The following is a 19,183-nucleotide window of genomic DNA, read 5'->3' as shown; positions in this document are numbered from 1 at the left end:
GTGCATTAACACTGTCTTTGAGGAATCTGAGAAGGGCTTCTTTGGATCATACTTGAGGCCTACGCTGATAAAGGAAATTTCATCCGTTCAAAACGTGAAAGAAGCTTTCTGAGAAACTTCTTTCTGATCTGTGAGTTCATCTCACAGAGTTACAACCTCTGCCTCAAGAAGCAGTTTGCTAACACTCTTTTCGTGGAATCTGCAAAGTGATATTTGGGAGCCTATTGGGGCCCATGGTTATAAAGGAAATATCCTCACATAATAACTAAAGAGAAGCTTTCTGAGAAACTGCATTGCCAAGTGTGAATGCAACCCACAGAGTTACACGTTTCTCTTCAGTGATCAGTTTGTTAGCACAGTTTTCTGGAAATCTGCAATTAGATACTTCATAGCGCAATGAACATTACAGTGACAAAGGAAATATCCAGAGATGAAAACTAGAAAGAAGCTTTCTTAGAAACTTCTTGGTGATGTGTGAATTCATCTCACAGAGTTACACTTATGTTTCGTGGAGCAGTCCATTAACACTGTCTTTGAGGAATCTGAGAAGGGCTTCTTTGGATCACTATTGAGGCCTACGCTGATAAAGGAAATTTCATCCGTTCAAAACGTGAAAGAAGCTTTCTGAGAAACTTCTTTCTGATCTGTGAGTTCATCTCACAGAGTTACAACCTCTGCCTCAAGAAGCAGTTTGCTAACACTCTTTTCGTGGAATCTGCAAAGTGATATTTGGGAGCCTATTGGGGCCCATGGTGATAAAGGAAATATCCTCACATAATAACTAAAGAGAAGCTTTCTGAGAAACTGCATTGCCATGTGTGAATGCAACTCACAGAGTTACACGTTTCTCTTCAGTGATCAGTTTGTTAGCACAGTTTTCTGGAAATCTGCAATTAGATACTTCATAGCGCAATGAACATTACAGTGACAAAGGAAATATCCACAGATGAAAACTAGAAAGAAGCTTTCTTAGAAACTTCTTGGTGATGTGTGAATTCATCTCACAGAGTTACACTTATGTTTCGTGGAGCAGTCCATTAACACTGTCTTTGAGGAATCTGAGAAGGGCTTCTTTGGATCACTATTGAGGCCTACGCTGATAAAGGAAATTTCATCCGTTCAAAACGTGAAAGAAGCTTTCTGAGAAACTTCTTTCTGATCTGTGAGTTCATCTCACAGAGTTACAACCTCTGCCTCAAGAAGCAGTTTGCTAACACTCTTTTCGTGGAATCTGCAAAGTGATATTTGGGAGCCTATTGGGGCCCATGGTGATAAAGGAAATATCCTCACATAATAACTAAAGAGAAGCTTTCTGAGAAACTGCATTGCCATGTGTGAATGCAACTCACAGAGTTACACGTTTCTCTTCAGTGATCAGTTTGTTAGCACAGTTTTCTGGAAATCTGCAATTAGATACTTCATAGCGCAATGAACATTACAGTGACAAAGGAAATATCCACAGATGAAAACTAGAAAGAAGCTTTCTTAGAAACTTCTTGGTGATGTGTGAATTCATCTCACAGAGTTACACTTATGTTTCGTGGAGCAGTCCATTAACACTGTCTTTGAGGAATCTGAGAAGGGCTTCTTTGGATCATATTGAGGCCTACGCTGATAAAGGAAATTTCATCCGTTCAAAACGTGAAAGAAGCTTTCTGAGAAACTTCTTTCTGATCTGTGAGTTCATCTCACAGAGTTACAACCTCTGCCTCAAGAAGCAGTTTGCTAACACTCTTTTCGTGGAATCTGCAAAGTGATATTTGGGAGCCTATTGGGGCCCATGGTAATAAAGGAAATATCCTCACATAATAACTAAAGAGAAGCTTTCTGAGAAACTGCATTGCCAAGTGTGAATGCAACCCACAGAGTTACACGTTTCTCTTCAGTGATCAGTTTGTTAGCACAGTTTTCTGGAAATCTGCAATTAGATACTTCATAGCGCAATGAACATTACAGTGACAAAGGAAATATCCAGAGATGAAAACTAGAAAGAAGCTTTCTTAGAAACTTCTTGGTGATGTGTGAATTCATCTCACAGAGTTACACTTATGTTTCGTGGAGCAGTCCGTTAACACTGTCTTTGAGGAATCTGAGAAGGGCTTCTTTAGATCCACTTTGAGGCCTACGCTGATAAAGGAAATTTCATCCGTTCAAACCGTGAAAGAAGCTTTCTGAGAAACTTCTTTCTGATCTGTGAGTTCATCTCACAGAGTTACAACCTCTGCCTCAAGAAGCAGTTTGCTAACACTCTTTTCGTGGAATCTGCAAAGTGATATTTGGGAGCCTATTGGGGCCCATGGTGATAAAGGAAATATCCTCACATAATAACTAAAGAGAAGCTTTCTGAGAAACTGCATTGCCATGTGTGAATGCAACTCACAGAGTTACACGTTTCTCTTCAGTGATCAGTTTGTTAGCACAGTTTTCTGGAAATCTGCAATTAGATACTTCATAGCGCAATGAACATTACAGTGACAAATGAAATATCCACAGATGAAAACTAGAAAGAAGCTTTCTTAGAAACTTCTTGGTGATGTGTGAATTCATCTCACAGAGTTACACTTATGTTTCGTGGAGCAGTGCCATTAACACTGTCTTTGAGGAATCTGAGAAGGGCTTCTTTGGATCATATTGAGGCCTACGCTGATAAAGGAAATTTCATCCGTTCAAAACGTGAAAGAAGCTTTCTGAGAAACTTCTTTCTTATCTGTGAGTTCATCTCACAGAGTTACAGCCTCTGCCTCAAGAAGCAGTTTGCTAACACTCTTTCGTGGAATTCTGCAAAGTGATATTTGGGATCCTATTGGGCCCCGGTGATAAATGGAAATATCCTCACATAATAACTAAAGAGAAGCTTTCTTAGAAACTGCATTGCCATGTGTGAATGCAACTCACAGATTACACAGTTTCTTTGTGAGCAGTTTGTTAGCACAGTTTTTCTGGAATCTGCAATTAGATACTTCATAGCGCAATGAACATAAGCAGTGACAAAGGAAATATCCCAGATGAAAACGAAAGAAGCTTTCTGAGAAGCTTTTGTGATCTGTGAATTCATTTCACAGGTTCTATGTTCTGGGATTCCTACACCTTTGAGTTCAGATTATGTTCGCAATCTAACAGGAGCTTCTCAAAAACTTCTTTGTTGTGGGTGAATTCAGCCCACAGATGTCCATCATTGTTTCCACTGAGAAACTCGCTAGCAGAATTTTCGCAGAATCTGCAATAGGACACACGGTGGCGCTCCAAGACCACAAATAACCTCGTCTTACTAAAGAAAGAAGCTTTCTGAGAAACGCTATGTGATGTGTGAATTCAACTCACTAAGTTGCAGCGGTATTTCGTGGGGCCGTGGCCTAGGCCTATTTGTGTGGAATCTGAGAACAGATATTCCCGATCCCTTTGAAAACAATGGGGCCAATGGAAACATCTTCCAATAAAAATGAGAAAGAAGCTTTCTGAGAAACTTCTTTCTGATCTGTGAGTTCATCTCACAGAGTTACAACCTCTGCCTCAAGAAGCAGTTTGCTAACACTCTTTTCGTGGAATCTGCAAAGTGATATTTGGGAGCCTATTGGGGCCCATGGTGATAAAGGAAATATCCTCACATAATAACTAAAGAGAAGCTTTCTGAGAAACTGCATTGCCATGTGTGAATGCAACTCACAGAGTTACACGTTTCTCTTCAGTGATCAGTTTGTTAGCACAGTTTTCTGGAAATCTGCAATTAGATACTTCATAGCGCAATGAACATTACAGTGACAAATGAAATATCCACAGATGAAAACTAGAAAGAAGCTTTCTTAGAAACTTCTTGGTGATGTGTGAATTCATCTCACAGAGTTACACTTATGTTTCGTGGAGCAGTCCATTAACACTGTCTTTGAGGAATCTGAGAAGGGCTTCTTTGGATCACATTGAGGCCTACGCTGATAAAGGAAATTTCATCCGTTCAAAACGTGAAGAAGCTTTCTGAGAAACTTCTTTCTGATCTGTGAGTTCATCTCACAGAGTTACAACCTCTGCCTCAAGAAGCAGTTTGCTAACACTCTTTTCGTGGAATCTGCAAAGTGATATTTGGGAGCCTATTGGGGCCCATGGTAATAAAGGAAATATCCTCACATAATAACTAAAGAGAAGCTTTCTGAGAAACTGCATTGCCATGTGTGAATGCAACTCACAGAGTTACACGTTTCTCTTCAGTGATCAGTTTGTTAGCACAGTTTTCTGGAAATCTGCAATTAGATACTTCATAGCGCAATGAACATTACAGTGACAAAGGAAATATCCACAGATGAAAACTAGAAAGAAGCTTTCTTAGAAACTTCTTGGTGATGTGTGAATTCATCTCACAGAGTTACACTTATGTTTCGTGGAGCAGTCCATTAACACTGTCTTTGAGGAATCTGAGAAGGGCTTCTTTGGATCATATTGAGGCCTACGCTGATAAAGGAAATTTCATCCGTTCAAAACGTGAAAGAAGCTTTCTGAGAAACTTCTTTCTGATCTGTGAGTTCATCTCACAGAGTTACAACCTCTGCCTCAAGAAGCAGTTTGCTAACACTCTTTTCGTGGAATCTGCAAAGTGATATTTGGGAGCCTATTGGGGCCCATGGTTATAAAGGAAATATCCTCACATAATAACTAAAGAGAAGCTTTCTGAGAAACTGCATTGCCAAGTGTGAATGCAACCCACAGAGTTACACGTTTCTCTTCAGTGATCAGTTTGTTAGCACAGTTTTCTGGAAATCTGCAATTAGATACTTCATAGCGCAATGAACATTACAGTGACAAAGGAAATATCCACAGATGAAAACTAGAAAGAAGCTTTCTTAGAAACTTCTTGGTGATGTGTGAATTCATCTCACAGAGTTACACTTATGTTTCGTGGAGCAGTCCATTAACACTGTCTTTGAGGAATCTGAGAAGGGCTTCTTTGGATCACATTGAGGCCTACGCTGATAAAGGAAATTTCATCCGTTCAAAACGTGAAAGAAGCTTTCTGAGAAACTTCTTTCTGATCTGTGAGTTCATCTCACAGAGTTACAACCTCTGCCTCAAGAAGCAGTTTGCTAACACTCTTTTCGTGGAATCTGCAAAGTGATATTTGGGAGCCTATTGGGGCCCATGGTGATAAAGGAAATATCCTCACATAATAACTAAAGAGAAGCTTTCTGAGAAACTGCATTGCCATGTGTGAATGCAACTCACAGAGTTACACGTTTCTCTTCAGTGATCAGTTTGTTAGCACAGTTTTCTGGAAATCTGCAATTAGATACTTCATAGCGCAATGAACATTACAGTGACAAATGAAATATCCACAGATGAAAACTAGAAAGAAGCTTTCTTAGAAACTTCTTGGTGATGTGTGAATTCATCTCACAGAGTTACACTTATGTTTCGTGGAGCAGTCCATTAACACTGTCTTTGAGGAATCTGAGAAGGGCTTCTTTGGATCACATTGAGGCCTACGCTGATAAAGGAAATTTCATCCGTTCAAAACGTGAAGAAGCTTTCTCAGAAACTTCTTTCTGATCTGTGAGTTCATCTCACAGAGTTACAACCTCTGCCTCAAGAAGCAGTTTGCTAACACTCTTTTCGTGGAATCTGCAAAGTGATATTTGGGAGCCTATTGGGGCCCATGGTAATAAAGGAAATATCCTCACATAATAACTAAGAGAAGCTTTCTGAGAAACTGCATTGCCAGTGTGTGAATGCAACTCACAGAGTTACACGTTTCTCTTCAGTGATCAGTTTGTTAGCACAGTTTTCTGGAAATCTGCAATTAGATACTTCATAGCGCAATGAACATTACAGTGACAAAGGAAATATCCACAGATGAAAACTAGAAAGAAGCTTTCTTAGAAACTTCTTGGTGATGTGTGAATTCATCTCACAGAGTTACACTTATGTATCGTGGAGCAGTGCATTAACACTGTCTTTGAGGAATCTGAGAAGGGCTTCTTTGGATCATACTTGAGGCCTACGCTGATAAAGGAAATTTCATCCGTTCAAAACGTGAAAGAAGCTTTCTGAGAAACTTCTTTCTGATCTGTGAGTTCATCTCACAGAGTTACAACCTCTGCCTCAAGAAGCAGTTTGCTAACACTCTTTTCGTGGAATCTGCAAAGTGATATTTGGGAGCCTATTGGGGCCCATGGTAATAAAGGAAATATCCTCACATAATAACTAAAGAGAAGCTTTCTGAGAAACTGCATTGCCAAGTGTGAATGCAACCCACAGAGTTACACGTTTCTCTTCAGTGATCAGTTTGTTAGCACAGTTTTCTGGAAATCTGCAATTAGATACTTCATAGCGCAATGAACATTACAGTGACAAAGGAAATATCCAGAGATGAAAACTAGAAAGAAGCTTTCTTAGAAACTTCTTGGTGATGTGTGAATTCATCTCACAGAGTTACACTTATGTTTCGTGGAGCAGTCCGTTAACACTGTCTTTGAGGATTCTGAGAAGGGCTTCTTTAGATCACTTTGAGGCCTACGCTGATAAAGGAAATTTCATCCGTTCAAACCGTGAAAGAAGCTTTCTGAGAAACTTCTTTCTGATCTGTGAGTTCATCTCACAGAGTTACAACCTCTGCCTCAAGAAGCAGTTTGCTAACACTCTTTTCGTGGAATCTGCAAAGTGATATTTGGGAGCCTATTGGGGCCCATGGTAATAAAGGAAATATCCTCACATAATAACTAAAGAGAAGCTTTCTGAGAAACTGCATTGCCATGTGTGAATGCAACTCACAGACTTACGCCAGTGTTCTTTGGAGCCGTTTCTTTGGACTGTTTCCGTGGATTCTGAGAAGTGATATTTCAGATAGCTTTGAAGAATAGAAGGAGAAAGGAAATATCCTTCAAGAGAAAGCGGAACCAAGCTTTGTGAGAAACTGCTTTGTGATATGTGAATTCATTTCACAGTGTTCTATCACCCGTTCTCGGGGGAGTTTCCTAGCACTCATTTTGAGGAATCTCAGATGTGATGTCTTGGATATCGTTGAATCGCATGCTGAATAAGGAACTATCCTCAGAGAAACCTGCAGAGAAGGCTTCTCAAAAACTTCTTTGTTGTGGGTGAATTCAGCCCACAGATGTCCATCATTGTTTCCACTGAGAAACTCGCTAGCAGAATTTTCGCAGAATCTGCAATAGGACACACGGTGGCGCTCCAAGACCACAAATAACCTCGTCTTACTAAAGAAAGAAGCTTTCTGAGAAACGCTATGTGATGTGAGAATTCAACTCACTAAGTTGCAGCGGTATTTCGTGGGGCCGTGGCCTAGGCCTATTTGTGTGGAATCTGAGAACAGATATTCCCGATCCCTTTTAAAACAATGGGGCCAATGGAAACATCTTCCAAGAAAAATGAGAAAGAAGCTTTCTGAGAAACTTCTTTCTGATCTGTGAGTTCATCTCACAGAGTTACAACCTCTGCCTCAAGAAGCAGTTTGCTAACACTCTTTTCGTGGAATCTGCAAAGTGATATTTGGGAGCCTATTGGGGCCCATGGTAATAAAGGAAATATCCTCACATAATAACTAAAGAGAAGCTTTCTGAGAAACTGCATTGCCAAGTGTGAATGCAACCCACAGAGTTACACGTTTCTCTTCAGTGATCAGTTTGTTAGCACAGTTTTCTGGAAATCTGCAATTAGATACTTCATAGCGCAATGAACATTACAGTGACAAATGAAATATCCAGAGATGAAAACTAGAAAGAAGCTTTCTTAGAAACTTCTTGGTGATGTGTGAATTCATCTCACAGAGTTACACTTATGTTTCGTGGAGCAGTCCATTAACACTGTCTTTGAGGAATCTGAGAAGGGCTTCTTTGGATCACATTGAGGCCTACGCTGATAAAGGAAATTTCATCCGTTCAAACCGTGAAAGAAGCTTTCTGAGAAACTTCTTTCTGATCTGTGAGTTCATCTCACAGAGTTACAACCTCTGCCTCAAGAAGCAGTTTGCTAACACTCTTTTCAGTGGAATCTGCAAAGTGATATTTGAGAGCCTATTGGGGCCCATGGTGATAAAGGAAATATCCTCACATAATAACTAAAGAGAAGCTTTCTGAGAAACTGCATTGCCATGTGTGAATGCAACTCACAGAGTTACACGTATCTCTTCAGTGATCAGTTTGTTAGCACAGTTTTCTGGAAATCTGCAATTAGATACTTCATAGCGCAATGAACATTACAGTGACAAAGGAAATATCCACAGATGAAAACTAGAAAGAAGCTTTCTTAGAAACTTCTTGGTGATGTGTGAATTCATCTCACAGAGTTACACTTATGTTTCGTGGAGCAGTCCATTAACACTGTCTTTGAGGAATCTGAGAAGGGCTTCTTTGGATCATATTGAGGCCTACGCTGATAAAGGAAATTTCATCCGTTCAAAACGTGAAAGAAGCTTTCTGAGAAACTTCTTTCTGATCTGTGAGTTCATCTCACAGAGTTACAACCTCTGCCTCAAGAAGCAGTTTGCTAACACTCTTTTCGTGGAATCTGCAAAGTGATATTTGGGAGCCTATTGGGGCCCATGGTTATAAAGGAAATATCCTCACATAATAACTAAAGAGAAGCTTTCTGAGAAACTGCATTGCCAAGTGTGAATGCAACCCACAGAGTTACACGTTTCTCTTCAGTGATCAGTTTGTTAGCACAGTTTTCTGGAAATCTGCAATTAGATACTTCATAGCGCAATGAACATTACAGTGACAAAGGAAATATCCAGAGATGAAAACTAGAAAGAAGCTTTCTTAGAAACTTCTTGGTGATGTGTGAATTCATCTCACAGAGTTACACTTATGTTTCGTGGAGCAGTCCGTTAACACTGTCTTTGAGGAATCTGAGAAGGGCTTCTTTAGACCACTTTGAGGCCTACGCTGATAAAGGAAATTTCATCCGTTCAAACCGTGAAAGAAGCTTTCTGAGAAACTTCTTTCTGATCTGTGAGTTCATCTCACAGAGTTACAACCTCTGCCTCAAGAAGCAGTTTGCTAACACTCTTTTCATGGAATCTGCAAAGTGATATTTGGGAGCCTATTGGGGCCCATGGTAATAAAGGAAATATCCTCACATAATAACTAAAGAGAAGCTTTCTGAGAAACTACATTGCCAAGTGTGAATGCAACCCACAGAGTTACACGTTTCTCTTCAGTGATCAGTTTGTTAGCACAGTTTTCTGGAAATCTGCAATTAGATACTTCATAGCGCAATGAACATTACAGTGACAAAGGAAATATCCAGAGATGAAAACTAGAAAGAAGCTTTCTTAGAAACTTCTTGGTGATGTGTGAATTCATCTCACAGAGTTACACTTATGTTTCGTGGAGCAGTCCGTTAACACTGTCTTTGAGGATTCTGAGAAGGGCTTCTTTAGACCACTTTGAGGCCTACGCTGATAAAGGAAATTTCATCCGTTCAAACCGTGAAAGAAGCTTTCTGAGAAACTTCTTTCTGATCTGTGAGTTCATCTCACAGAGTTACAACCTCTGCCTCAAGAAGCAGTTTGCTAACACTCTTTTCGTGGAATCTGCAAAGTGATATTTGGGAGCCTATTGGGGCCCATGGTGATAAAGGAAATATCCTCACATAATAACTAAAGAGAAGCTTTCTGAGAAACTGCATTGCCATGTGTGAATGCAACTCACAGAGTTACACGTTTCTCTTCAGTGATCAGTTTGTTAGCACAGTTTTCTGGAAATCTGCAATTAGATACTTCATAGCGCAATGAACATTACAGTGACAAAGGAAATATCCAGAGATGAAAACTAGAAAGAAGCTTTCTTAGAAACTTCTTGGTGATGTGTGAATTCATCTCACAGAGTTACACTTATGTTTCGTGGAGCAGTCCGTTAACACTGTCTTTGAGGATTCTGAGAAGGGCTTCTTTAGACCACTTTGAGGCCTACGCTGATAAAGGAAATTTCATCCGTTCAAACCGTGAAAGAAGCTTTCTGAGAAACTTCTTTCTGATCTGTGAGTTCATCTCACAGAGTTACAACCTCTGCCTCAAGAAGCAGTTTGCTAACACTCTTTTCGTGGAATCTGCAAAGTGATATTTGGGAGCCTATTGGGGCCCATGGTGATAAAGGAAATATCCTCACATAATAACTAAAGAGAAGCTTTCTGAGAAACTGCATTGCCATGTGTGAATGCAACTCACAGAGTTACACGTTTCTCTTCGGTGATCAGTTTGTTAGCACAGTTTTCTGGAAATCTGCAATTAGATACTTCATAGCGCAATGAACATAACAGTGACAAATGAAATATCCACAGATGAAAACTAGAAAGAAGCTTTCTTAGAAACTTCTTGGTGATGTGTGAATTCATCTCACAGAGTTACACTTATGTTTCTTGGAGCAGTGCATTAACACTGTCTTTGAGGAATCTGAGAAGGGCTTCTTTGGATCATATTGAGGCCTAAGCTGATAAAGGAAATTTCATCCGTTCAAAACGTGAAAGAAGCTTTCTGAGAAACTTCTTTCTTATCTGTGAGTTCATCTCACAGAGTTACAGCCTCTGCCTCAAGAAGCAGTTTGCTAACACTCTTTTCGTGGAATCTGCAAAGTGATATTTGGGAGCCTATTGGGGCCCATGGTGATAAAGGAAATATCCTCACATAATAACTAAAGAGAAGCTTTCTGAGAAACTGCATTGCCATGTGTGAATGCAACTCACAGACTTACGCCAGTGTTCTTTGGAGCCGTTTCTTTGGACTGTTTCCGTGGATTCTGAGAAGTGATATTTCAGATAGCTTTGAAGAATAGAAGGAGAAAGGAAATATCCTTCAAGAGAAAGCGGAACCAAGCTTTGTGAGAAACTGCTTTGTGATATGTGAATTCATTTCACAGTGTTCTATCACCCGTTCTCGGGGGAGTTTCCTAGCACTCATTTTGAGGAATCTCAGATGTGATGTCTTGGATATCGTTGAATCGCATGCTGAATAAGGAACTATCCTCAGAGAAACCTGCAGAGAAGGCTTCTCAAAAACTTCTTTGTTGTGGGTGAATTCAGCCCACAGATGTCCATCATTGTTTCCACTGAGAAACTCGCTAGCAGAATTTTCGCAGAATCTGCAATAGGACACACGGTGGCGCTCCAAGACCACAAATAACCTCGTCTTACTAAAGAAAGAAGCTTTCTGAGAAACGCTATGTGATGTGTGAATTCAACTCACTAAGTTGCAGCGGTATTTCGTGGGGCCGTGGCCTAGGCCTATTTGTGTGGAATCTGAGAACAGATATTCCCGATCCCTTTGAAAACAATGGGGCCAATGGAAACATCTTCCAATAAAAATGAGAAAGAAGCTTTCTGAGAAACTTCTTTCTGATCTGTGAGTTCATCTCACAGAGTTACAACCTCTGCCTCAAGAAGCAGTTTGCTAACACTCTTTTCGTGGAATCTGCAAAGTGATATTTGGGAGCCTATTGGGGCCCATGGTGATAAAGGAAATATCCTCACATAATAACTAAAGAGAAGCTTTCTGAGAAACTGCATTGCCATGTGTGAATGCAACTCACAGAGTTACACGTTTCTCTTCAGTGATCAGTTTGTTAGCACAGTTTTCTGGAAATCTGCAATTAGATACTTCATAGCGCAATGAACATTACAGTGACAAATGAAATATCCACAAATGAAAACTAGAAAGAAGCCTTCTTAGAAACTTCTTGGTGATGTGTGAATTCATCTCACAGAGTTACACTTATGTTTCGTGGAGCAGTCCATTAACACTGTCTTTGAGGAATCTGAGAAGGGCTAATTTGGATCATCATTGAGGCCTACGCTGATAAAGGAAATTTCATCCGTTCAAAACGTGAAAGAAGCTTTCTGAGAAACTTCTTTCTGATCTGTGAGTTCATCTCACAGAGTTACAACCTCTGCCTCAAGAAGCAGTTTGCTAACACTCTTTTCGTGGAATCTGCAAAGTGATATTTGGGAGCCTATTGGGGCCCATGGTAATAAAGGAAATATCCTCACATAATAACTAAGAGAAGCTTTCTGAGAAACTGCATTGCCAGTGTGTGAATGCAACTCACAGAGTTACACGTTTCTCTTCAGTGATCAGTTTGTTAGCACAGTTTTCTGGAAATCTGCAATTAGATACTTCATAGCGCAATGAACATTACAGTGACAAAGGAAATATCCACAGATGAAAACTAGAAAGAAGCTTTCTTAGAAACTTCTTGGTGATGTGTGAATTCATCTCACAGAGTTACACTTATGTTTCGTGGAGCAGTCCATTAACACTGTCTTTGAGGAATCTGAGAAGGGCTTCTTTGGATCATACTTGAGGCCTACGCTGATAAAGGAAATTTCATCCGTTCAAAACGTGAAAGAAGCTTTCTGAGAAACTTCTTTCTGATCTGTGAGTTCATCTCACAGAGTTACAACCTCTGCCTCAAGAAGCAGTTTGCTAACACTCTTTTCGTGGAATCTGCAAAGTGATATTTGGGAGCCTATTGGGGCCCATGGTAATAAAGGAAATATCCTCACATAATAACTAAAGAGAAGCTTTCTGAGAAACTGCATTGCCAATGTGTGAATGCAACCCACAGAGTTACACGTTTCTCTTCAGTGATCAGTTTGTTAGCACAGTTTTCTGGAAATCTGCAATTAGATACTTCATAGCGCAATGAACATTACAGTGACAAAGGAAATATCCACAGATGAAAACTAGAAAGAAGCTTTCTTAGAAACTTCTTGGTGATGTGTGAATTCATCTCACAGAGTTACACTTATGTTTCGTGGAGCAGTCCATTAACACTGTCTTTGAGGAATCTGAGAAGGGCTTCTTTGGATCACTATTGAGGCCTACGCTGATAAAGGAAATTTCATCCGTTCAAAACGTGAAAGAAGCTTTCTGAGAAACTTCTTTCTGATCTGTGAGTTCATCTCACAGAGTTACAACCTCTGCCTCAAGAAGCAGTTTGCTAACACTCTTTTCGTGGAATCTGCAAAGTGATATTTGGGAGCCTATTGGGGCCCATGGTGATAAAGGAAATATCCTCACATAATAACTAAAGAGAAGCTTTCTGAGAAACTGCATTGCCAAGTGTGAATGCAACTCACAGAGTTACACGTTTCTCTTCAGTGATCAGTTTGTTAGCACAGTTTTCTGGAAATCTGCAATTAGATACTTCATAGCGCAATGAACATTACAGTGACAAAGGAAATATCCACAGATGAAAACTAGAAAGAAGCTTTCTTAGAAACTTCTTGGTGATGTGTGAATTCATCTCACAGAGTTACACTTATGTTTCGTGGAGCAGTCCATTAACACTGTCTTTGAGGAATCTGAGAAGGGCTTCTTTGGATCACATTGAGGCCTACGCTGATAAAGGAAATTTCATCCGTTCAAAACGTGAAAGAAGCTTTCTGAGAAACTTCTTTCTGATCTGTGAGTTCATCTCACAGAGTTACAACCTCTGCTTCAAGAAGCAGTTTGCTAACACTCTTTTCGTGGAATCTGCAAAGTGATATTTGGGAGCCTATTGGGGCCCATGGTAATAAAGGAAATATCCTCACATAATAACTAAAGAGAAGCTTTCTGAGAAACTGCATTGCCATGTGTGAATGCAACTCACAGACTTACGCCAGTGTTCTTTGGAGCCGTTTCTTTGGACTGTTTCCGTGGATTCTGAGAAGTGATATTTCAGATAGCTTTGAAGAATAGAAGGAGAAAGGAAATATCCTTCAAGAGAAAGCGGAACCAAGCTTTGTGAGAAACTGCTTTGTGATATGTGAATTCATTTCACAGTGTTCTATCACCCGTTCTCGGGGGAGTTTCCTAGCACTCATTTTGAGGAATCTCAGATGTGATGTCTTGGAAATCGTTGAATCGCATGCTGAATAAGGAACTATCCTCAGAGAAACCTGCAGAGAAGGCTTCTCAAAAACTTCTTTGTTGTGGGTGAATTCAGCCCACAGATGTCCATCATTGTTTCCACTGAGAAACTCGCTAGCAGAATTTTCGCAGAATCTGCAATAGGACACACGGTGGCGCTCCAAGACCACAAATAACCTCGTCTTACTAAAGAAAGAAGCTTTCTGAGAAACGCTATGTGATGTGTAGAATTCAACTCACTAAGTTGCAGCGGTATTTCGTGGGGCCGTGGCCTAGGCCTATTTGTGTGGAATCTGAGAACAGATATTCCCGATCCCTTTGAAAACAATGGGGCCAATGGAAACATCTTCCAATAAAAATGAGAAAGAAGCTTTCTGAGAAACTTCTTTCTGATCTGTGAGTTCATCTCACAGAGTTACAACCTCTGCCTCAAGAAGCAGTTTGCTAACACTCTTTTCGTGGAATCTGCAAAGTGATATTTGGGAGCCTATTGGGGCCCATGGTAATAAAGGAAATATCCTCACATAATAACTAAAGAGAAGCTTTCTGAGAAACTGCATTGCCAAGTGTGAATGCAACCCACAGAGTTACACGTTTCTCTTCAGTGATCAGTTTGTTAGCACAGTTTTCTGGAAATCTGCAATTAGATACTTCATAGCGCAATGAACATTACAGTGACAAAGGAAATATCCAGAGATGAAAACTAGAAAGAAGCTTTCTTAGAAACTTCTTGGTGATGTGTGAATTCATCTCACAGAGTTACACTTATGTTTCGTGGAGCAGTCCATTAACACTGTCTTTGAGGAATCTGAGAAGGGCTTCTTTGGATCACATTGAGGCCTACGCTGATAAAGGAAATTTCATCCGTTCAAACCGTGAAAGAAGCTTTCTGAGAAACTTCTTTCTGATCTGTGAGTTCATCTCACAGAGTTACAACCTCTGCCTCAAGAAGCAGTTTGCTAACACTCTTTTCGTGGAATCTGCAAAGTGATATTTGGGAGCCTATTGGGGCCCATGGTGATAAAGGAAATATCCTCACATAATAACTAAAGAGAAGCTTTCTGAGAAACTGCATTGCCAAGTGTGAATGCAACTCACAGAGTTACACGTTTCTCTTCAGTGATCAGTTTGTTAGCACAGTTTTCTGGAAATCTGCAATTAGATACTTCATAGCGCAATGAACATTACAGTGACAAAGGAAATATCCACAGATGAAAACTAGAAAGAAGCTTTCTTAGAAACTTCTTGGTGATGTGTGAATTCATCTCACAGAGTTACACTTATGTTTCGTGGAGCAGTCCATTAACACTGTCTTTGAGGAATCTGAGAAGGGCTTCTTTGGATCACTATTGAGGCCTACGCTGATAAAGGAAATTTCATCCGTTCAAACCGTGAAAGAAGCTTTCTGAGAAACTTCTTTCTGATCTGTGAGTTCATCTCACAGAGTTACAACCTCTGCCTCAAGAAGCAGTTTGCTAACACTCTTTTCGTGGAATCTGCAAAGTGATATTTGGGAGCCTATTGGGGCCCATGGTGATAAAGGAAATATCCTCACATAATAACTAAAGAGAAGCTTTCTGAGAAACTGCATTGCCAAGTGTGAATGCAACCCACAGAGTTACACGTTTCTCTTCAGTGATCAGTTTGTTAGCACAGTTTTCTGGAAATCTGCAATTAGATACTTCATAGCGCAATGAACATTACAGTGACAAAGGAAATATCCAGAGATGAAAACTAGAAAGAAGCTTTCTTAGAAACTTCTTGGTGATGTGTGAATTCATCTCACAGAGTTACACTTATGTTTCGTGGAGCAGTCCATTAACACTGTCTTTGAGGAATCTGAGAAGGGCTTCTTTGGATCATATTGAGGCCTACGCTGATAAAGGAAATTTCATCCGTTCAAAACGTGAAAGAAGCTTTCTGAGAAACTTCTTTCTGATCTGTGAGTTCATCTCACAGAGTTACAACCTCTGCCTCAAGAAGCAGTTTGCTAACACTCTTTTCGTGGAATCTGCAAAGTGATATTTGGGAGCCTATTGGGGCCCATGGTAATAAAGGAAATATCCTCACATAATAACTAAAGAGAAGCTTTCTGAGAAACTGCATTGCCAAGTGTGAATGCAACCCACAGAGTTACACGTTTCTCTTCAGTGATCAGTTTGTTAGCACAGTTTTCTGGAAATCTGCAATTAGATACTTCATAGCGCAATGAACATACAGTGACAAAGGAAATATCCAGAGATGAAAACTAGAAAGAAGCTTTCTTAGAAACTTCTTGGTGATGTGTGAATTCATCTCACAGAGTTACACTTATGTTTCATGGAGCAGTCCGTTAACACTGTCTTTGAGGATTCTGAGAAGGGCTTCTTTAGGATCACTATTGAGGCCTACGCTGATAAAGGAAATTTCATCCGTTCAAACGTGAAAGAAGCTTTCTGAGAAACTTCTTTCTGATCTGTGAGTTCATCTCACAGAGTTACAACCTCTGCCTCAAGAAGCAGTTTGCTAACACTCTTTTCGTGGAATCTGCAAAGTGATATTTGGGAGCCTATTGGGGCCCATGGTGATAACGGAAATATCCTCACATAATAACTAAAGAGAAGCTTTCTGAGAAACTGCATTGCCATGTGTGAATGCAACTCACAGAGTTACACGTTTCTCTTCAGTGATCAGTTTGTTAGCACAGTTTTCTGGAAATCTGCAATTAGATACTGCATAGCGCAATGAACATTACAGTGAGAAATGAAATATCCAGAGATGAAAACTAGAAAGAAGCTTTCTTAGAAACTTCTTGGTGATGTGTGAATTCATCTCACAGAGTTACACTTATGTTTCGTGGAGCAGTCCATTAACACTGTCTTTGAGGAATCTGAGAAGGGCTTCTTTGGATCACATTGAGGCCTACGCTGATAAAGGAAATTTCATCCGTTCAAACCGTGAAAGAAGCTTTCTGAGAAACTTCTTTCTGATCTGTGAGTTCATCTCACAGAGTTACAACCTCTGCCTCAAGAAGCAGTTTGCTAACACTCTTTTCGTGGAATCTGCAAAGTGATATTTGGGAGCCTATTGGGGCCCATGGTGATAAAGGAAATATCCTCACATAATAACTAAGAGAAGCTTTCTGAGAAACTGCATTGCCATGTGTGAATGCAACTCACAGAGTTACACGTTCTCTTCAGTGATCAGTTTGTTAGCACAGTTTTCTGGAAATCTGCAATTAGATACTTCATAGCGCAATGAACATACAGTGACAAATGAAATATCCACAGATGAAAACTAGAAAGAAGCTTTCTTAGAAACTTCTTGGTGATGTGTGAATTCATCTCACAGAGTTACACTTATGTTTCGTGGAGCAGTCCATTAACACTGTCTTTGAGGAATCTGAGAAGGGCTTCTTTGGATCATATTGAGGCCTACGCTGATAAAGGAAATTTCATCCGTTCAAACGTGAAAGAAGCTTTCTGAGAAACTTCTTTCTGATCTGTGAGTTCATCTCACAGAGTTACAACCTCTGCCTCAAGAAGCAGTTTGCTAACACTCTTTTCGTGGAATCTGCAAAGTGATATTTGGGAGCCTATTGGGGCCCATGGTAATAAAGGAAATATCCTCACATAATAACTAAAGAGAAGCTTTCTGAGAAACTGCATTGCCATGTGTGAATGCAACTCACAGACTTACGCCAGTGTTCTTTGGAGCCGTTTCTTTGGACTGTTTCCGTGGATTCTGAGAAGTGATATTTCAGATAGCTTTGAAGAATAGAAGGAGAAAGGAAATATCCTTCAAGAGAAGCGGAACCAAGCTTTGTGAGAAACTGCTTTGTGATATGTGATTCATTTCACAGTGTTCTATCACCCGTTCTCGGGGGAGTTTCCTAGCACTCATTTTGAGGAATCTCAGATGTGATGTCTTGGATATCGTTGAATCGCATGCTGAATAAGGAATATCCTCAGAGAACCTGCAGAGAAGCTTCTCAAACTTCTTGTGTGGGTGTCGCCCCAGATGTCCATCTGTTTCACTGAGAAGTCGTAGCACTTTCGCAGATTCTGCAATGGACACCGGTGGCGTCAAGACCACAATAACCTGTCTTCTTAAGAAGCTTTGAGAAAAGCTTTGTGAGTGTGAATCACCCATATTGCAGCGGTATTCTGGGGCCTGGCTGCTATTGTGTGGATTGAGAACAGATATTCCATCCCTTTGAAAACATGGGCCATGGGAACATCTTCCACTAAAAGTGAAAGAAGCTTTCTGAGAAACTTCTTTCTGATCTGTGAGTTCACTCCACAGAGTTACAACCATCTGCCTCAAGAAGCAGTTTGCTAAACACTCTTTTCCGTGGAAATCCTGCAAAGTGATATATGGGGAGCCTATTGGGGCCCATGGTGATAAAGGAAATATCCTCACATAATAACTAAAGAGAAGCTTTCTGAGAAACTGCATTGCCAAGTGTGAATGCAACCTCACAGAGTTACACGTTTCTCTTCAGTGATCAGTTTGTTAGCACAGTTTTCGGAAATCTGCAATTAGATACTTCATAGCGCAATGAACATTACAGTGACAAAGGAAATATCCACAGATGAAAACTAGAAAGAAGCTTTCTTAGAAACTTCTTGGTGATGGTGAATTCATCTCACAGAGTTACACTTATGTTTCGTGGAGCAGTCCTTAACACTGTCTTTGAGGAATCTGAGAAGGGCCTTCTTTGGATCACATTGAGGCCTACGCTGATAAAGGAAATTTCATCCGTTCAAACCGTGAAAGAAGCTTTCTGAGAAACTTCTTTCTGATCTGTGAGTTCATCTCACAGAGTTACAACCTCTGCCTCAAGAAGCAGTTTGCTAACACTCTTTTCATGGAATCTGCAAGTGAATTTGGGAGCCTATTGGGGCCCATGGTGATAAAGGAAATATCCTCACATATAACTAAAGAGAAGCTTTCTGAGAAACTGCATTGCCATGTGTGAATGCAACTCACAGAGTTACACTATCTCTTTCAGTGATCAGTTTTGTTAGCACAGTTTTCTGGAAATCTGCAATTAGATACTTCATAGCGCATGAACATTACAGTGACAAAGAAATATCCAGAGATGAAAACTAGAAAGAAGCTTTTCTAGAAACTTCTTTGGTGATGTGTGAATTCATCTCACAGAGTTACACTTATGTTTCGTGGAGCAGTCCATTAACACTGTCTTTGAGGAATCTGAGAAGGGCTTCTTTGGATCACATTGAGGCCTACGCTGATAAAGGAAATTTCATCCGTTCAAACCGTGAAAGAAGCTTTCTGAAAACTCTTTCTGATCTGTGGTTCATCTCACAGAGTTACAACCTCTGCCTC

The sequence above is a fragment of the Rhinopithecus roxellana genome, chromosome 6 (assembly GCF_007565055.1).
Source record: "Rhinopithecus roxellana isolate Shanxi Qingling chromosome 6, ASM756505v1, whole genome shotgun sequence".
Classification (NCBI taxonomy): domain Eukaryota; kingdom Metazoa; phylum Chordata; class Mammalia; order Primates; family Cercopithecidae; genus Rhinopithecus; species Rhinopithecus roxellana.
This window is presented reverse-complemented; position numbering follows the sequence as displayed.